This window comes from Notamacropus eugenii, chromosome 5, assembly GCF_028372415.1.
Source record: "Notamacropus eugenii isolate mMacEug1 chromosome 5, mMacEug1.pri_v2, whole genome shotgun sequence".
NCBI classification, from domain to species: Eukaryota; Metazoa; Chordata; class Mammalia; order Diprotodontia; family Macropodidae; genus Notamacropus; species Notamacropus eugenii.
Genome location: NC_092876.1, coordinates 339,917,889 through 339,939,869, shown reverse-complemented (window position 1 = coordinate 339,939,869; position 21,981 = coordinate 339,917,889). Strand labels below are relative to the sequence as shown.

The 21,981-nt window shown below is 39.4% G+C and overlaps 1 protein-coding gene across 2 annotated transcripts in view; it reads right to left on the bottom strand.

The window, feature by feature from the left end:
* MYLK (myosin light chain kinase) overlaps nucleotides 1-21,981 on the bottom strand; it is a 454,770-nt gene that overhangs the window by 423,876 nt on the left and 8,913 nt on the right. For both annotated transcript variants that reach the window (XM_072613766.1, XM_072613765.1), the window contains exon 2: nucleotides 11,994-12,049. The gene's annotated coding sequence lies outside the window, so the exon portion shown is untranslated. The remainder of the gene's footprint in view (nucleotides 1-11,993; nucleotides 12,050-21,981) is intronic.

Below are 21,981 nucleotides of genomic sequence, written 5' to 3'. Positions count from 1 at the left end.
ATAATTTAGGGAGTTTAAAATAATTATGGACCTGGTAACCCCATAATTGGACTCCTTAAATCATTCATGAGCATAGTTGCAACCTACTTCTAAAAATTTTCCCTAAAATGCTTTATGAATATAATATCTCAAATACTATATAATTAGAATTAATCTTGATTCCATATCTTGCAGCTTCAATATTTAATAGGAATATATGTCTACAACATTTTTAAAAAATCTGATACACATTTTAAAGGACTTCTTAACATAACCTCATTTTAGAATAACAAAATCTGAGATTTATAAGAGACCTCAAAGAAGTATTATTTTTTTTTCTACATTCTACATTCTTTCATTCTACATACTAAAAATCCAAAGCCCAGAAAAGGGAAATAAACTTTCCTAAAGTCATGGTTATTTTGCAGGACATCTGTGATCTAGATATGCTGATACCTAGCTCATGGTTCCCTCTATGCAACAGTTCTGAGAATTACCCCCAAACGGTGATGTCTTCTCATTCCCACTAATCCTTTCCCTTCCCTCTTGAGAAGAATCATTTTACAGTCAGAAAAAAAATCCTGAGTACCTGATGCATCCCTCCAAAAGACATCACACAACTCTTGGCTTGGCTCAAGGGTTATAAAATTATGCTAATTTAAATTTTATGCTGTCCTCCAATAATAGTGATAGCTATTATTTATATAGTGTTCTAAGACTGGCAAAGGGCTTTACTTATGTTAACTCATGATCCTCTTAACAAACCTTGTGAGGCAAGTATAATAAAGGGATAATAACTATTATTATCCTTATTTTATAGTTAAGGAAACCAAATCTATAAAAGCTCAGGTCATGACTATCCTCTCTCTACCCTTGAATTCACTGCCTCTTCATTCTAGCTCAGCTCAAGCTTTTCCATATTGTACTCATTTATTCGTTCACTTACTCAACAAGAATTTACCATATCTTCTCTGATCCTATTCACGAGCCATTGAATGTCTCCAGAAGTCCCAACTGTTGACTTGTATCCACTACAAAATTATGCTATCCAACCTGAAGTGGGCCCTCACTGCTGAACAGCTACACTTTTACTTTCCCCAGATTGACTTCTTATAACTCTCCTCATGACAGTAATTCTAAGCTGTTCTCTTTTCAAGCTATATACTAATATCTTCTGCCTCCCTCTCAGCAGAAGATTCTTCATACTTTAGAGACCATCCCAAGCTATCTCTTTTCTCCATAATTCCTCTAAATACCTCCTTCTCCACTCTATTCTCCTTTTCTCCAGTCTCCACAGAAGTACCCTAGATCCATCCCCTTCTTTGTCCTCCAGCAGACTGCCATGATCTTCCCCATCTTTCTTTAATTTTCATCCTCTCATCTGTTGATTCCTTCACCAGCACATACTAACATACTCATAAGATGCCCAAATTTCCCCTCTCCTTAAATTAACTTTGCCATCCCCTCAAATTCCTGTCTTTACCTCTTTTCTCTTTCATGGATGAACTCCTGAAAAAAAAATCAGTCTAGGATTCAAGCACCCTGGCATACCCAGGGATGGCTGCTAGCATAGGTTCTAAGATCTGCTTTACCAGGAAGGATAGCTGTTTGAGGGGTCAACAATACTTTTTAAAATACACTCACTAGTTTAGGGGAAAAGTCAGCACCCTGAAATATCAGAGAAAATACAAACAGAGAAAATGTAAGCAGAGAAATAAAGACCAAGAGACAGGGCTCTACTGACTGAATCAAAGCAATATTGCTGTACACTTTATATACATCCCTGGATTGAGAGAGCATTTACACCTGAGCAGTTGGGGCTCTGAACATACAGCTACTCAGAGTCTTGGCCAGGGAATCAAATAGAACTTCTCATAAGTGAGTCCCCAAAGCAAAACACTAACCAGAGTACATATACACTTCTCAGAGCCAAAAGGTATCACAGCCTTGACTCAGCTCTTAATTAGAAATTAGTAAAAGGTGTAAAAGCCTTCCTACAAGCAAGTCTTCCCTAAGCAAGTTTCCCTTAATTGGCTCCACATGTGACCTATTAATGGGTGGGGAAAATCTTAAATCCCACTAACATTACAAGGATACATCCACTTCCTCAGTTGTCTTTCAATCATTTCTCAACCCCTCATATTCTACCTTCAGATCCCACAATCCAAAAAATGATCTTCTCCTAAATCAGGCCTTTTCTCAGTCCTCAGCCTTCTTACCTTCTCTTTGACTTTTGATTCTGTTGAATGTTTCCTCTTCCTAAATGCCATCTCATCTCTGTTTCCCTTGATATTTCTCTCTCCTGGTTATCTTTCTATCTGCCCCATTTTCAGGTCCCCTCCCTAGACCATCACTTCTATCCCATCTCCTAATTGTCAGTATATCCCCAAACTCTGTCTAGGACCCTTTTCTCCATATATACAGAAACTTGGTTCTGTAGAAAAGAGGACAAAATGCACCTCCCTCCTTTCTCTGCAAAGGTGGAGTTCTATGGGTGTATAATATTGCAAATACTGTCTGAAACTGTATTGGTTTTCCTAAATGACTCTCCCTCTCTTTTTTAATTTTTGTTATAAGGAATGGCTATTGGGGTGTATTTAGAAATGAATGTAATGTGAAAAAGAAAAAGTCAACAATTTTCAAGTGTACTGTGGGATGGAAGAAAGAAAGAAATAGAGAGGAAGGGAGGGAGAGAGAAAGAGAAAGGAAAGAAGCAAGAAAGGAAGGGAAGGGAAGGAGCTGGGAAGGAAGGAAGGAAGGAAGCAAGGAAGGAAGGAAGGAAGGAAGGAAGGAAGGAAGGAAGGAAGGAAGGAAGGAAGGAAGAAAGGAAGGAAGAAAGGAAGGAAAGAAGGAAGGAAGGAAGTCCTTTACAATAACCTATATTTCCAGACTGATCTCATATTTTATCACCTAACAACCTCTAGTACCAGCTGAATTGGCTTAAACCTTTGAGTGACAGGGAGTCATTCTTTCCCTCCTCATTGTAGTCTCAAAGAATCTCTGGCTTTCTTCAAAGTACAGTTTAGGTATAATCTCCTATAGAAGGCCTTTTCTGATTCCCTCTGTACTGGTGATTCCCACTCCTCTCCCAATAAAAAAGTAATCTCCTTGAGGGTAGAGACCATTTTATTTTATTTTTGTCTTCATATCTTCAGCACCTGGTACAATTTTGAACTGAATTGAATTTACAACATCCTGTGACTGGGGAGACTGGAGACAAAGTTAATCTTTCTGAAATGAGTGGCCTAAAACACTGTGGGATGCTCAGAGTTGAACTAACTATAATCTGTGATCTGTCTGGATGCAATGAAATTGAGATCTGCCTCTTTGTTATTACCAGAACTTCTATTAGGGGGCATTCTAGCTGACATGCTTACAAAATGGGGTTTAGAGGTAATGAGTATGTGCCAGCCCACTAATGGAGAGGTTCTCTATAAGTCAAGTCTAGAAACTCAAGTCCGTTAATTAATGAGAGTTTACCATATATCTAGGAGCCCCCCCAGACCCACTATGATGTAGTCACAATACTTTCTGAATGTGTGGCTATGCTCTTCCTCTGTGGTTCTTAACCTTTTTTGTGCCATGGACCCAGAGGCATGCTGGTAGATATTTAACAACTAACTTTCTGTGTATATGTGTGACTATGTATAGAGGATACACTTTTAAATTTCACCTGTATTATTAGCATTTTCCCCATCACTTTCCTAAATCTAGACAATCAATAGGACAATAAATTTAAGCTCTGATTTATGGAATTTGTCTAATTTGAGATGTAAATACACAGATCGAAAATTTAACAATCTGCTCTCCCTTAGCCAGTTGGAACTGCCCCCAGCATAGTCCCTGCATGGATGCCTTTGGCAATCTAGAACAGGCTGAGCCCCTTCTTGGAACAATGATTTTCTATGCATAAAATAAAATATGTTCAGTCATTTAAAGTTGCATCTAACTCTTCGTGACCCCATTTGGGGATTTCTTGGCAAAGATGTTAGAATAGTGTGCCATTTCTTCTCCAGCTCATTTTACAGATGAGGAAACTGAGGCAAACAGGTTAGGTCACACAGCTAGCAAGTACCTGAGACCAGATATGAACTCAGGTATTACTGAACCTAGATCTGTGTTCTATCCTTTGTGCCACCTAATGTCCCCAAAATAAAATATATAAGATTACAAAGGAAAACAATTATCACTCTAAAATACAATTACCAAAATATTTTTTTTAAAAACAAATGCATGAACCCCCTGAAATCTAGAGCCATTACTCTACTTTCTACCCTCACCTTATCTGGATCTTCTATTGAAGACCACATGCAGAGCACTGAATCTGAGCATTTTCCAAGGAGCTCATTGGATATATAATATATGCAAAATATATAGATGGAGTCTGAAAGGGATAGAATATTTCACTGATAAACTTAGTCAAAGGACAAAGGGGCCTAAGCATCACTGAACCAAGTAAATGTCGATCTACTAGGTAAATCAAGTATCTTTAAAGCTTCCAAGGCCTCTTTCTAAAATAGAGGTTTGGTCCCATCCCCAATCCCTTTGGCATGCTGAGGAAGCCTATGGGCCTCTTCTCAGAATAATATTTTTAAGTGCATAAAATAAAACAAAGAAAAACAATTTATACTGAAAAACAGTTATCTGGGGCAACTAGGTAGCACAGTGGCTAGCACACTGACCCTAGAGTCAGGAAGACCTGAGTTCAAATCTGGTCCCAGACACTTACTAGCTGTATGATCCTGGGCAAGTCAATTAACCTGGATTGCTTTCAAATAAAAACTATTATCAAATTTTTTTCAAACTAATTCATACCTTCTATATATACCTTCTCCCCCATTGGTCCTGTTACCCAAATCAGTACCTAAAAGAAGGAAGAAAAAATCAGCTTCTACATTCTAACTCATCATCTCTTGTTCCCTTCCTTCCTTGGCATGGGCTGCCCTTCATGCTCTGAATGCACATCTTTCTCTCTTCCTCTCTTAGAATCCCTGGGTTTCCTTCAAGAAACAACTCAACTCCCTGCTTCTGCAGCAGACCCTTCCAAAGTCTCCCTCTCCACTCAAAGAATATCAGGTATCTGTAGTTGAGTGAATGTATGTATTTAATATTGCCACCCTTCATCTTGCCCACCTCCTACCCTCACTCTTACTTAAGATTAAAATCCTAGAGAGCAGACATGGCTTGACTTTCGCATAGACTGGAGGTGGGGAACCTGAAGTCTCAAGGCCACATGTAGCCTTCTAGGCCTGAAGTTCGGTCCTTTGACTGAATCCAAACTTCATAGAACTCTTATTAAGTTTGGATTCGGAAAGGGTCAGTCGCCCTGGAGGACTTAGAGGGCCACATGTGGCTTCGAGGCCTCAGGTTCCTAAACTGGCATAGGCCCTTAATCATGGCTCCTAGAAAGTGGATGGTCACATTTCAGTCCTTTTTTGGGGGGACAGGGGGAGTTTTATCCTACCACTCAGTCTAGTTGTCCAGTCTAGCCCATTTTGCACTTCTATGGAGGAATCTTAATCTTCCCTTCCCACCTTCTCTTCCTTTGTAAACTTTTTCTCCCGCAGAAAAGTGGAAAACTCCTCTCAAAAGCAAATTTGTGTTTCTTTTCCCTTCTCTAAAGTCTCCATGCCTCAGAGTTGGATTTGTTTTTCTCCCTTAAATTTACATTTACAGACTGGCTGCCTCCTCTCCCCATCCCCATCCTAAATAACAAACACACAGAATTAGGGAGACTTTAGTGGTAGGACAGCATCAGATTCCTTCCTTCATCCCCCAAGGCAATGAAGCTCCCTCCCTACACTGTGGCTGGTCAAAGCAAAGCCTTCCAAATAACAAGGTTGAAACATTACACACAGCTAGGCATTGATGGCCTTAAATTCAAACTGGAAAGGTAGTTGCATGACCAACCCTCCAAATATCCCAAACAAAAGTACGTCCCTTTGCAGAACTAATTAGCAACCTGATGTGCAGGAAGATGTTCATTCCCCTCTCACAAAACCAGCCCTGTGGTCTGAGCTCTGGAAACATCAACTCCAGCTCCATGGAGCTCATCCCAACCACAAGCCTGGAGACCAGAGAATAATTAGAAAGCAGCAACATACAGTCCAAACTTGATTTACGTTTCCAAAATTGTTTCTGAAATGAAAGGTTAGCTTGGGCCAGGGGTGACAGCACTGGGAGCTGGCCCCAAAACAGACCCTAAGTATTCTGGGCTGGTTAAGGGGATTTCTTCAGCCCTTGGAATGAGATAATACAGACAAAAAAGAAACATTCCCTTCCCTTAAGGACTTCACATTATGTAAGGGTATGCTTAAGGTTTATGTGTAATAGGAACAATGCCCTAACCCCTTCTCCCAAGCATCTTAGGCTAATTTTTCCTTAAAAGGAATTGAATGTTTCCTTGGTTGGGCTCACGGGACTCTCACTTCTTCATCAGTTCAGTCATTTTCAATTGTGTCCAACTCTTCATGACCCCATTTGGGGTTTTCTTGGCAAAGATACTGAAGTTTTTGCAATTCCCCCCCCAGCTCATGTTACAGATGAGGAAACTGAGGTAAACAAGGTTGGGTGACTTACGCAGAGTTACACACAGCTAGTAAGTATCTGAGGTCACATTTGAACTCAAGTCTTCCTGACTCCAGGATGGCACTCTATCCACTGTGCCACCTAGCTGCCCCTACTTCTTCATCACTACAGTACAAAGCAGCCTCAAGAAATGGTCCTGGGGGAAATATCAGAAAAACCTGGAAGGACTTACATGAACTGATGCTGAGTGAAGTGAGCAGAACTAAGAGAACACTGTACACAGGAACAGCAACATTATGTGATGATCAGTTATGATAGACTTAGCTCTTCTCAGCAACACAATGGTCAAAAACAGTTCCAAAAGACTCATGATGGAAAATGCTGTCCACATCCAGAGAAAGAACTATGGAGTCTGAATGCAGATCAAAGCACACTATTTTCACTTTTTTTTTGTTTTTTATTTCTTTGTCATGAGTTTCCCCTTTTATTCTGATTCTTCTCTCACAACATGACTAATGTGGAAATATGTTTACATGATTGTACATGTATAACCTATATCAGATTGCTTGCCATCTTGGGGGAGAGTAGGAAAGAGAGAGAAAAATTTGCAATTCCAAATCTTGTAAAAATGAATGTTGAAAACTATCTTTACTATTAAGTGGAAGAAGAAAAAAATGATCAGGGGACACTAGGCAGGGTTGGAAGATTGATCACAATGAATTACTTTGGCAAGGGATCTTGATCAGTTGAATTAAGGTGGGCCTAATGTCTCTCCTTGTTGAAAGTTCTGCAATGCCTAAGTAAATATCCTTTTGTGAACTTTTGAGGGAACTTTGAGTAGTTTATTTTGTTCCAATAACAAACCATAACCTCTAGAGTCTGACGCAGTCCAGGACACTCTGGTTACTATAAATCTCCATTTTGCATTTCCCAACAAAATTACACAGGAAAGGTGAAACATGGAGTGAAGGCAGTAAGCTCACTTCCACTGTTCATCCTCCTTTTGCCCTATTTTGACCTTAAAAGTCTGATTCAACAAATATACAATATGTGCAGGGTTCCATGTCACACACTTGGGATACAAAAATGAATTAACCACTAAGTCCATGTCCACAGGGATCTTAAAGTCATAAAGGAAAATTATGATATTTAAATGAATAAGGATGTAGAAAATTATAGGGGTAATAAAGGAGAGAGCCCAACAAAATGATCTAAGACAATTTGCAGAGGGAGAGATCACTTTACTTCAAACTGAGGGAGCTAAAGGAGGAGAACCAGGGAAGTCTTCACGGGAGAAATAAGAAGAAAAAGAAGAAGAATTGCTAGAATTTATAATACTATTTTATTCTATGTCAGGCACTGTGCTAAGAACACTTTATAATTTCATTTGAGATTCACAGCAACCCTTGAGGTAAGTAGGTGCTAAAATTCCCATTTTACAGATGAGGAAACTAAGGCAAATAGAAATTGAGTGACTTGCCCAGGGTCACATAGTTGGTGTCTGAGGCTGAATTTAGCCACTAATCTTGATCATAAAAGATGAGATGCATGGGGGGATATCCAGTACAAAGGCATAGATGTGCAATGCCATGTATGAAGGACAGCAAGGATTCAGCAATCCAGATTGACTGGATTATAGCATGTACAATGAGGGATACTGCTCTTTCCCCCTAATAGAATGGAAGGTCCTTGAGGATAGGGGCTTTTGGTTTCATATTTGGATCCCTGGAACTTGACATGTTGCCCTACATCTAAAAGGGGCTTGACAACAACGTTTGTTGTTCAAGGAAATGCTAAATTCCAGTTAGAGGTTAATGAAAACAAAGGTTTCTTTTTCTTTTTGCCATCCAAGTTCAAGGACCCTTTGAAATCTATCCCCAAACCTCAGATTAAGAACCCATAATTTATTGAAAGCATTTATGAAAGCATCTAATCCAGCTCCCTGAGAGGGTAAAGGAATTGACTTCTAGGGAAGAAGTCTAAGATCACCAAAGCGAAAAGACAGAATCAGAATTCAAAACCAGATCTTTGGACCTCAAAACCTCTTTTGATTATACCATACGAGCCTTGTTGTCAGGCAAACACCGATCTGCACAATAGCTAAGAATTCCACATTTAGGAGTCCCATTTACTTACAGCTATAAGTCATACATAAACCAAGACAGGCAAGAAAAGAGGTCAGGGCTGGCCAGATTTGCAAATTATCAACAAGGTTGAACCCATGAACACTGATTAATTCTTTGAAGCACATTTGCATAAAAGACCATTGGATCAAGGACCAATTCTTCAAAAATATCTCCAGTTTGAGGAAGAAAGAAGAAAAGAACTCAGGGAAGGAGGAAATCAGGATAGTGCCAAGGAGAATTTCAAGAATGAAGGGCTCAAGTGTCAAATATCATAGAAGTCAAAGCACATTAGGGCTAGAAAAATGACCTGACTACCAGGGATGCTTTTTAGAAGCATTCTGCCATGAGAGGGAGGCTGATCTATCTGACCTTTATAAGCTCCCTTTAACTTTAAGAAATGGTCACGGGATTCATTACCATCACCAAGGTGGTGGCCAAGGCTGTAGTTTCAGTACTGACCAGAATGAAAGCCAGAATACAAGAACTTTATAGAGTTCCTATATAAAGGAAATGGAGTGAAGAAATGGAGGCAGAAGATACTGATCACATATTCACAAAGACTGGTGGAGAATGAGAGTATTAAGGTCAATGGAAGACTTTAACCAGGATAGGGGGAAATGAGCACATCAAAAGAGAGACGGGGAGAGAGAGAGAGAGAGAGAGAGAGAGAGGGAGAGAGAGAGAGAGAGAGAGAGAGAGAGAGAGAGAGAGAGAGAGAGAAAGAGAAAGGATTAAGTGCAGAGGGAGAGATGGAAAATGCTGGAGAGAAGAGCCCAAAGATTTTTATGCCTATGGTTAATTCATTAAGGGATGGGTGAGCAGGAGTATGCTAGAGCTTCTAGGTTGTTAATTTTCAATGTGAGAATTTGCACCTCAGAAATTGGCAAATGCTACAAATCAGGCTTTGATTTATTGTTTTATTTATTGTCTAGACTTAAGAAGGTGATGGAGAAAAATGTCAATAGTGCAGACTAAACCTAAAAGTGTGTCATGAAAACCTTTATTTTTTATGGAGACCTGAGTGTTAAACATTTATCAGGACACTCCCAGGAAGAGTACATAGCAGCAGGAATGATAAAGGAGACTGTCCTGTCTCAGGCAGAGGTGGCAGGGAAAGAAGACAGTCTAAACCCCATAATTCAGCTTCTAACTTCTGCAGATGAAGGGGAGAAGACTCAAGGAGAAGAGGTAGCTTGGAAACAGCCTTTGCCAGGAGGATGAAGGGAAGAGGGCCAAAAGTCAAGGATTTTGCATCTTAGCACATTAGTCGCATAAATTATGGGGCAAGGTTCCAGTTTTGCAGGGGTTTTCACCCTTCCTGACCAACTATGATACTGTGCTATACCTAGTATAAAACTGAATATAAAATTCCACTGTTGTTGTTTCATTGTTTCATGTGTGTAAGCCTTGTTTCCTTCCAAAGACTGTCAATAACTAGAAGATGGATAAATTGGCCAGGATGACAAAAATGGAAATAGTCAATATGAATGCTAATATACTGTTGATGGAGCTATGAATTGGTCCAACCATTCTGGAAAATAACTTGGAATTGTGCTTTACATTTGCCCAGAGAATCCACTGCTAGGTATCATGTTCAAGGACAGAAAAAGTCCCAAATACATCAAAATATTCATAGCAGCACTTTTTTTTTAGAAGTCAAGAAGCAAAAACATAGAAGAAACCCACTGATTGGGGAAAGGCTGAACAAACTGTGCTGTGTGAATATAGCTTGATATCATGCTCTGAAGAATGACAAATATGAAGAATTTAGAAAGGCATGGACAGACTTTTAAAAATTGATAAAAAGTCTTAAAAAACACTTCTGAAGGGATGAAGAGTCTAAGAAAAAGTATGTACAATAACTAAAACGTCAATGAAAAGAATCACAAAAGTATCCTGAATACCGCGTAATCATGCTTGGCCTGGGAGGAGAGTTGAGAAATATACTTCCCTGCCCTCATTGCCTATGTGGCAGGCTATGGGCTCCCCATCCCTGGTAGGACGTAATATATTATTGTCAGACCTGGTGGCAGCCATGACTCAACGTTTTTAGAACTGCTTCTTTTCTCCTTTAAAATTTTTTTAAGCAAGTGATGGTTCTCTAGGTATTAGATCCAGAAGGGATGTATTTGGAAACAAAGGTGATATGAAAACAAAAGATATAAGTCAATATAAACTTAAAAATAACAGCCACCAAAGAGCAGAGACTGTATCATTTTTTCTTTAGCATCCCCTATGGCACTCAGTCCATGTCTGGACACATAATTGGTACTTAAATACTTTTATAATTGATTTTTTCTAGCACTGAGGATAGTCATTTATATTTTCTCCCCTTTTGTGACCCAGGGCACAGATTAACAGGATAAATGACGAGATTAGGTCCATAGTATAGTAATAAAACCTTAGGAACACACCTGGGCTTTATGCCCAAATTAAGGCATTAAAATGTTTGACAGACTAGATACAAAAGCTACAACATTTTGAACAAGTACAAAAGCAGAGAGCAGAGAGGTTGTCAGTTTATCAACTGTTTGTTACATGGCTCATTCCTCTTCTACTTCACAAAGTAGACAGATCGCTTGTCTAGGTGGCATAATGGATAGAGCACTGGTTCTGGAGTCGGGAAGACCCAAGTTCAACTATGCTTTTGACACCTGGCATTTATTAACTGTGTGACCCTAGGCAAAGTCACTTAATCCTGATTGCCTTGCAAAAAGAGCATCTTTGTAACAAAAAAAATGTACCTCCATCCTCAATATGACTCAATGTTACATAGTAACAAACACTTGTACCTTATTTCTAGAATGTCTGGGAAGTCTGGGACTGCACAAACAAACATTCCTATGGAGGCCAAATCTCCATTGTTTTTGCCCAATTCTCCATCCTTTCTGCTGGGAGCAGAGGAAATGTTTTCAGTCTTTTTTTCAGTCATGTCCAATTCTTTGTGACCCCATTTAGGGTTTTCTTGGCAAAGATACTGGAGTCGTTTGCCACTTCTTTCTCCACTTCTTTTTATGGGTGAGGAAACTGAGGAAAACAGAGTTAAGTGGCATGGCCAAATTGGCACAGCTAGTAAGGGTCTGAGGCCAGATTTGAACTCAGGAAGATGATTTTTCCTTACTCCAAGCCTGGAACTCCATGCATTGTGCCACCTAGCTGCCATAGAGAAAGTAGATACACTCATAAAAACACAAAATATTCTGACTCACTAAGTCTCCAACGTGTCACTCGTAAGTGCTGGGTTAGTCAGAAAAGAAAAGAAGAAAGAGGAGCTAAGATTCTCGTTTTATTTTAGCATTTTTTTTAGTGCTGGATTTAGAGTCAGAACACCTGGGTTCCAATTCTGATTCTTCTACTTACTAGTTGTACAGCCTCAGAAAAGTCACTTTTGCCACTCTAGCCTTCAGTTTCCTCATCTGCAAGGAAAAGGAAGAAACAAACATTTATTAAATGCCTTCTATGTTCCAGGTAATACGCTAAATGCTTTACCAACACTGGACTAGATGATCTCTTAGGTTTCTTCCATCTCTAAATCGATGATCTTATATTTTGAACTGGGTCTCAAGGTAAATTTCTTGACTGGCATCCCTTAAGAAGTGAGTAGGCTTTCACTTATCTCCAGATGAACGTTCGGGGCTTCGCCTCTGATTCCTCCTCTTAGTCACTATGGCTGGCTGCCACCAAGTCATTTGGTCAGGTAACATAACACTTTTACAAATCACTTATCCCCTGATTTCTCAGAAATCACTCACATAACCTAGCCAGTTATACTTTCTCTATAGAAACATAACTATTAGAATAGCATCGTGAGTATTTTAACTCTGTATACCTATTAAACACCTATTTTTATAATTATTTTAAAAGTAAAATAATTTCAAAACACCAATGTACTAAATATTAGCATACTAACTAAATGAAACTGTGATTAAGGCCTTCTGGAAATTTTTATCTATAACTTCTTATGTACAAGGTATTATTTTCATCTCCTCTCCCCCCCCCACCTCCATTTTGCTTCAGGATTACTCTCAATAAACTTCTAGTTCTGTATAGAGTCTCAAAAGGCTTTTTTTCCTGCATCCCTATTCACTGATCCTTTCTCTCTCAGATCAAAACGGATGGAGATGAAAAAATTCACACAGGTGCACATTCTAATCTAAAACTTTGCAACGCCTGCCATCTAACCCAAGAGATGCCAACTTGGGTGACTAAACTCTCCAGCAAATAAAATTTCTAGTCTCCCTTCTTGCTAGTCTACTTTAGTCTCCAATTCTCTCTTCTGGCATCCAAAACTGTTCTAGAAAAAAGAAAGCAACAAAAAGAATTTAAGAAAACTCTGAATTTCAGAGAAGCATGGGAGGCGTATAAACCAACGCAGTTTGGAGTAAAGGGAAGTAGGAAAACATTATACAAAATACCCCCAACAATGTAAACAGGAAAAAAATTCCTGAACACTATGTATTTATAATGGTCAAGCTTTGCCCAAGAAAGCAGTTGAGAAAATATACCACCCTCCTTTTAATGCAGAGGTTGGGGATGATTGCGTATGTTGTCAAACTGAGTTGATTTGGTTTTGCTGAACTGTTTCCCTCTGTTAAGATCTTTATTACCAGGGTTGCTCTCATGGTAGGAGAGATGGGAAGGACATATTTGAATATGAAAGTGATGTAAGGCAAGGCAAGCATTTATTAGACACTTACTACATTCTAGGCATTATCCTAAGCACTAAGAATAACAAATACAAACAAAAAAGATAGTCTTTGCCATCACGGAACTTAATTAGGAAAGAGAACATGTAAAATGGGGTGAAAGAGGGAGGAAAGGTTGAGGAAGGAAATTACCCTGGACAGTAGCACGGTGTCACAGTCTAGAAAACCTAAGGCAGACATGGGAGCAGAATGAAGCTTGGCTGGCCTGGGTACCTCCCCAAAATGTAGGCCCCTCACCAATGGTAGAGCAGGTGGAGAGTGAGGGAAGGCAGAGGGATGTTCCAGGCTGCAGAGGTTCAGAAGCTGAGGAAGTTCCAAAGTGAGAGGCAACATGAGGTCAGAAGTAGGCATTTCCTTGATACAAAAAGTATCAAGGAAAGTAAAAAAAAAAAAAATTGAGACTCATGGTTAAGTGACTTTCCCAGGGTCACACAGATAATAAGTATCTGAGGCAGATTTTGAACTCAGGTTCTCTTGACTCCAGGTTGGGTGCATTACCTACTGCAACACTTAGCTGCCTCAAAAGGAATTTTTTAAGGAGAGAAACCAAATCAAGACCAGATTTAAACTTTTGTAGGGCAGGATCTATGTTATGCTTGTGTCTCCCCCAAGTGCTAGCACAGTGCTTTTCATTGAATAGCCACCCTGTAACCCTTTATTGAACTGAGTTTTAGGAGAGTTTAAAAAAAATAAACCTCAGAACATTTCTACATACAACTCATCTCTTCCTACCAAAGGAAGGTACCTTCCTATCCCTATACTATATACATCGGGACATTTTGGAGGGATGTTTTTTAATCTCTTCCTAACTCTTTGCTCCCCAGAATGTATATTATATGTATGTGTATATATGATATATATACGGAATATATATCATATATACATACATATATACATATGCATACGTACGCACACGCACACACACACACACACACACACACACATATATATATGAGAGTGATAGAGAGATCCCACAACCCTACCTAGAACTAACTTTTATGCTGGTTTTGAGTTGTTCTTTAGTTCTCAGGAACCTAATTCTTCTCTCTCCAGTTAGTCTGTAAACTCCTGGAAGGAAGTAATTTGTTTCATTTTAATTATTGATCTGCTATTGATTATTTAGACTTAAGAAAGTGATGGAGAAAATGTTAATAAAATACATTAAACTTAGATGAGTGTCCTGCTATATATTTTCCCTCCTGGAAAGCCAGTTGTTAAATATTTACTAGCCTACCTTTGCTCTAACTTTCCTGCACAGCTCAGTGCAGTTATGGTCACAGTACAGTTGGAATAAGATTCCTTTCCTATTTAAAATTATTTTGAGGAAGAAGAGAAAAAAAAGGAAAGACATCTGGAGTGTTGTGTTTCCAGATACCCATAGCTTACAGAGATTTTTTGTTCTCCCATTTCTGCCTCCTTATGATTTTTAGACCCCATAATTGGTTTCTTTCTGGTCCAGGGCCTCCGGAGTATTACAGTGCTTGCCAATGTCAGATGACATTGAGTAACAGAACAGAAATTAGAAGTCTATGCTTTGTTCTAGTTCTATAGTGTCTATCCTCAGTTAGAGGTTCTTTCATATATATGGTCAATAGTTTTTGCCTTAAATTGCAGATCTGACCACATCAACCCCTTCTCCTTCATTCAATAAACTCCAATGACTCCTTGTTACATCCAGGATCAAATATAATGTCCCTTGGCATTCACAGTACTTCCCAGTCTGACCCTCTAATTTTTCAGTCTTCTTATACCTTACACTCCCTTTTCCAATACTCTTTATTTCAGTAACACTGGATTCCTTTCTGTTCCTTGAAAAAGATACCCATCTCTCAGCTCCAGGCATTTTCACTGCCTGTCATGCCTCATGCCTGGAATGCTCCCCCTCCTCAGCTCCATCTCTAGGATTCCTTAAAGTACCAGCTAAAATCCTATCTCCTACAGGTAGCTATCCTTTGATCTCCTTTTGTTCCAGTGCCTTTCCTGTTAATTATTTCCAGTTTATCCTGCATGTAGCGTATTTGGACATAGTTGTTTGTATATTGTCTCCCCCATCTGACTATGAACACCTGGGGAGCAGGGGCTGCCTTTTGCCTTTCTTTATATCATCAGTGCTTAGCAGTATGCCTGGCACATGTCTAGTCAGCATTAGAGTTTATTGACTGACTAACTGATATTAATCTCAGTAATCAGGGTAGCTTGACACATACACAGGATTTTGAGTTTCCTGACACTGATGTTTGTCTGAGTCACTTTACTATGTTAGATTTACACTTCCTTTTCTGCAAAGCGATGGGATGAGTGAGCCTACTATACTATGTATAGCAGTTAGGTACAATGGAAGCCACACTGGTTTGGGGAGTCAAGAGACTTGTGAATAGTAACAGTGTGTTGTAATCATTCCTCATATTTATACAGTAAGTCCAAGTTTACAAAGACATTCCCTCACAACAGCCTGTGAGGTAGATGGGATGCATATTATTATCTGTCCCTAGGTAACTGGAACTCACTTAATGAAGTTAAGAAATTTAACTGAAGTTACATCACTAGGAAGTATCTGGTAGGATTCTAATCCAGATCTCCCGTTCTTCCTACCATATCACACTGTTCCTCAGTAACAACAACTTAAATCTATACAGCTCAATAAGGTTTGCAAATATATATACATATATATACACACACATACATATATACACATACATACATACAGAGAGAAAGAGAGAGAGAGAGAGCACACTGGGAGTCAGGAGATCTGTGTACCCTTGCCTCAATTATTTGATTTCTTTGGGCCTCAGTACAGTCCCTTCCAGCTTTAAAATGCTATGATTCTTTGACTTAATATTTCTTAGCCCTTCTCTCATTTCCATACCCCAATTCCACCTGTGAAAAATGGAGCCATTCACATTCTAATCTTTCTCCATCTTAAACTCCCTTGGCAAGGGAGTTCAAGAGAAGGAGGAAGAAGACTTTTGGTGGGTGAGTGGGTAGAGTCAGGTGGCACATAAACAGAAACAAAAAGAGATGAGTGATAGAGAATATCATGATCTCCCGGATAGCCATGGCTTGCTTGGGCCTCAGGGTAGAAGAGAAGAGCTCAAGAATGGCTAGACTCTTTTTTCCCCAGAGGGAAGCTGCTAGAGTATTGTCACCTGCTTGGAACTGGGGATGAGAATGAGCTATGTCTGCAAAATGGTTCTTTCTCGTTCTGTTTATTCAAGGTCTCCAGTCCTTTGACCCAGTTTTCTGAATGCAGGATATAAAATCTGGTAACTTGCTATGCAGTTTTCCCTAGTCGTCATATACTCTATCTGTGCCCTCAGATGATACAAACCCCCATTGTTCAAAAGGTTGTATATATAGTGTGTGGATTGACCAGTGGGATTGTCCCCAAGTCCAGCATTCTTTCCCAGAAGTAGTCAGAAGGTATGAATTTTAGGTCCAGTTTTGCTATTTACTGGCTCTGGGATGCTGATCAAGGAAACTGGTTACTTAACATTTCTGGGTCCAGATTTAGAGATATTTGTACTACCTATTTCACAAGGTTGTTAAAATACTATGTTAGTGTGAATCATCATTCAGGCCAGAGAGGGGAAGGAAGGAGAGTTGGTTAAGCTTCAGCGAGCACAATCTCCCCCCAAACTAAACCTCTCCTTAGAACAAATAAAAGCATTTTACACAAAGTAAACTGGCACAGCAACCACATCTGATATTAGTGCTTCCTAGAGATCTATAGTCTCTATCTCTCTGCTGAGGGCTAGAAGGTCACATACGATATATTAGACTTTATTTAATGTCAATTATGTCATCTCTCCTTTCTGGTTCTGTGACCCTGAATAATAGACAGTAAGATCTTAGGATCTTAATTATTTCAACAACTATTTACTAAATATATTTAAAATTGAACATGGGTGAGGCTCTCCTTCTTGTCCCCAAGCAGGAGCTCTATACCAATTTTTAGATTATAATCTGCTGAGGATATAATATCTGCTGTGTCAAGAGGCAGTGTATCCCACTCTGGTCTCATGAACAGCACATTTTCTCTTTTTTTACAGAGCAGCCACATCATTTTGGCAGGAATGGGCAATCATGGGTTACCCTTGCCAGTGGCTGAAAGGGCTGGAGAGGAATGTGGGGAGGACTTACAAGTCTGTTGGAACCACTGGTATGTCACAAGATAGGACAAGACAGTGATCCAAATAAGATTAATGTAACCAAATGGAAGGAGATGGAGAATTTGAGCCTCAGCTTGCAAATGAGGGTTGTTGAAGGAAAGAGCAGTATATCACTGAAGTTTTCCACGCCTCAAGCTTCTTACCTGAATTAAGGCTTACTTGACAGTGATATATACTAACAGGAACTAAGAGGTAGTTCTTATATACAGGTATGCTTCATGTTACTCAGTAGCTGGGCTCCTGAAATGTTTATTGTAAATGGACTTATGGAAATTAAAATCCTTCTTTTCCATTGACTTAACATTGCATTTCTGAGATTTAATTATCTGTGACTCCTTCCCCCAACCCAAAAAGTTAATTTTTGTTTCTCTGCTCTTATGGCTCACAGATACTCAGATGAAATTGTGGTTTATTGTTTTGGGAGTTCCTAATGATGGCAATCTCTCAACCCAGATCTCAGTCCAAACTGCAGCCTCTCCCTGATCTTTATCTCTTTTCTATATCTTCCCATAAGGTGACCACATGGAGTCTACCCAATATGATGGAGGTGACTCAATTTCTCTTGATATTTCTAAGGTTACACTTGGGTCATCCATCCATTATCCCTTGCCCTCAGCATGACCAGCCCATTTTCTCTTTCTCTTCATGCAATTGTATATTGGTTTATAAGAGCACATAAATTCAGAGGAAGCTGATATTCAATGAAACTAAGGTAAATACTTTAGAATCACAATTAGCCACTACCTAATTGAAAAGAAAATTTTGTTTGTTTAAAAAAAGTAATTTACACCTACAAAGACATTAATTAAAGGAAGTATCTTCTTTGAATCAAATTCTTTAGTAAGGGACCCTGCCCTTGAAACATAATAATATAATAATTCCAAGCAGGGAAAGGAATGTGAAGAACCAGATGTGGTGTGAAGAACCAGATGTGGAGTTAGAGGACTTGGGTTTGAATCTAGGCTCTGCCAAGTTGAACAAGTCATTTAACCATTCAGACCTCAGTCTCCTGTAAAATGAGGAGGCTAGACTAGATCTCCAAGGTCTATTCAAAAATCTGCTTAGTCTTATGAAAAAGAATGAAAGAAACTTGAGTTTTTCATCCTGAAAAATCTCAGTTATGGTGAAGTGGAAGAATATTGCTCTCAGAGGCAGGAAGCAGGGATTCTCATCCCACTTCTGCCACCAAGGGAGTAGCCATGTAACCCTGGGCAAGTCATTACCATGTATCAGTCTAAACTAGTGGTGCCAAACTCAGCTAGAAATGCAGCCACTAAACAGTCCATGGGGATTCATGTGGGTCTCAGAATGACTTAGAAAAACACAAATGAACATTACCCATATTCTAATGTATTTTTCTTTTGTTAAATATTTCCTAATTACATTTTGATCTAGTTCAGGTCACACTGAGAAGTGTTGGGGGCCACAATTCGTCACTGTTTTGAAACCTCTGGTCTAGAACCACTGTTCCCAAGGTATGGTCCACAGAATCCTGATAGCTCCCAAGATCCTGTCTGAGATTCACGAGGTTAAAACTATTTTCATACTAGTACTAAGAAAATTTTTGCCTTATAAAATCCTCCCTTTTCCAGCTACATATCTGTGTGAGACTGGATTTTCTTCAGCCAAAACAATATCACAACAGATTCAGTGCAGAAGCAGATATGAGAAGCCAGCTGTCTTCTATTAAGCTAAATGTTAAAGAGTTTTGCAAAAAAATTTTAAAACAATGTCACTCTTTCCACTAAGTTTTTTTTTTTTGTTTAGGAAGATACAGTTATTTTTCACAGAATATGTTATTTATAACAGCATGTAATGGGCTTCTGATTACTTTTAATGAATTAATAAATATTTTATAATCTATCAGTTTTAATTTCTAATATGGTAAATATTGATAGATATAACCCACACAAAAATGCTGTTGGGGAAGGGGATTCCCCCTAAAATTTTAAGACTATAACAGGATCCTGAGACCAAAAAGTTTGAGAACTACTGGTCTAGAAAGAGATTCTGAATCTGAGGTCCTGGGTTAAAATTTGGATTCTATCTACCAAGTAATTTAACCTTGCTACATCTCCATTTCTTTCTCTGTAAAATAAAGGGTTTGGACTAGATAGTCTCCATGATCCTCTGATCCTCTAGGATCCTCCCATGTTGCAGTAATATATCTAAAGTTAACTTGGTTTTTGATGATCACCAAACTAGCTGCATGTGCTAATACAGTAGGTGAAATTAATGTTTGAGATTGTTTCATGAGAGCTCCAATTTTTTTTTTTTTTTGGAGCAGACAAGATGCATAGCGCAGGTCCCTTGGACCAAGTATATTCAGAGGTGCTCTGGTCACTTCTCTCAGCCCTCTGAAAATGTCTTGGTTATACTTCCTGCCCTTTGAGGGGTCCCCAGCCTTTATTATACCACTCATTCAAGATGTCTCAAAACATAAAATATTGGTAAACTTATAGTAATTTGAGAATTAAAAATTTATTAGTTTTTTGGGGGAGGAGGGCTGAACCTGTGATTTCTTGCTGCATGGAGCTCCCAGTTAGGAAACTTGACCAGTGTTCAACCCAGGGTGGCGGTAGTGCTGCTGTTGCTGCTGCTGCTGTGGATTGAGGAGGAGTCGTTAGAGTTTAAAAGAGTTACCTGGGACCATTGACTAGTTAAGTAGGTTAATGTTAGTCAACCCAACCCCCAATAAACATTTATTAAGCACCTGCTATATGCCAAGCATTGGATTATGTTCCAAGTGTATAAAGTACCTGCAAACAAGATACATACATACAAGATAAATTGGAGACAATCAACTTATGGAAGAACCTTGAATTAAAAGGAATTCTGTAGAAGGTGAGCTTTTAGCTGGGACTTAAAGAAAGTCAAGAGATAGACAAGAAAGGGGAGAATTCTAGGTGTTGGGGACAGTCAGTGGAAATGTCTGGATTTGGGAGACGGAGTGTCTTGTGATTAAGTGACTTCCCTGGGCCACAGCCACTGTGAGGAAGAGTCAGGACTTGATCCAGGTCATCCTGACTCAGCTGTCTGGCTACTCTATCACCTCCAGTCTCTCCCTGTTTATTCATCCTCCACTCACCTGCCAAAGTGATGTTCTTAGAGGTCTGATCATGCTACCCTCCCCTCTTCAATAAACTCCAGTGACTCCCTATCTCCTCCAGGATCAATTATAAAATCCTCTAACCTATCTCACCCACCTATCTAGTCTTCTTACAGCATATACCTTCCTCATCCCACTTATTCTTTGCTCCAGAGAAACTGACCTCCTTGCAGTTCATTGCATAAGACCTTTCATCTCCTGTCTGCATTTTCACTGACTGCCTCCATGCCTGGAATTCCCCCCTTCTTCATCTCTTCCTCCTGGCTTCCTCAGCTGTCTTCAAGTCTCAGATGATGAAACCCTGTCTTCTTCAATAAGCCTTTCCCTCTCTCCCTAGGAGTGCCCTCCTTCTGAAATTACCTCCAATTGATTATCTTCTATATATTTTGTTTGTATGTAGTTATTTTGCATGTTGTATCCTGTTTCTTGAGAGCAGGGATTGCCTTTTGCCTTTCTTTGTATCCCCAGCAATGCCTGGCACGTGGCAGCTGCTTAATAAATGTTTATTGACTGACCATGTAAGAATTTATTGAAGATTATAACTGTCTTCTCTAGTACTTTCTAGTTCATAAGTCTTGAAGTAGATTGTATAAATGACATTCCCCTGGATTTGCTTAGGGGGAAACTTGAAGTTCAGGTCAAGTGATTTGCCCTGGTTACAAGCTAACAAGTTGCAGAGATAGAACTTGAACTCAGATCTCCAGACTTCAAACAATCCAGTGTTCCTTGCACTTAGATATTTACATTTGTGCCTATTTTGTTCAGTGTGTAGGTAGCCATTTCACTCCTAAGCTTATTTGCAGACTAGCTAAGTCCGCCTACAACTTACTATACCTTATGCCCCACCGAAATGAGGGTTACCATAACACAGACAAGAAAGCACAGGTATTTGTGGGTGGCTGACACATACATGACTGTCCCATGGGAACCAGCAAAGCTAAAAGGGGCAGGAGGTTACCAGTAGTTCTGAGAGATCAGTGGTGCTTTCAAAACCTAAAAGAACAGCATTGTTTACAATCCTCCAAATCCATCTCTCCTTGCCTCCCCCTACTCAGTTGCATACTTCACCCTGTCTCCCAGTATAGTTCTGGGTCCTTTTAGTAGGAAAGTCGTTTTGTTCCATTTATCTATTCAGATATTTTTGAAGCACCTACTGTGTGCTGAACACCATGCTAAGCCCTAAGGGAAAACACAAAAATAGATCAGGCTTGGTCCCTGCCCTCATGTAGTTTACAGTCTAGTAATCTGTTAAGACACACAGAGATGCACAAACAACTCTACTATTCGACATTACTTAAGTACATTATCCAGGGGACAGAACCAAGTACTCAGTGAGGTTGGAGGGAGAAGGTCCTTACTGGTTT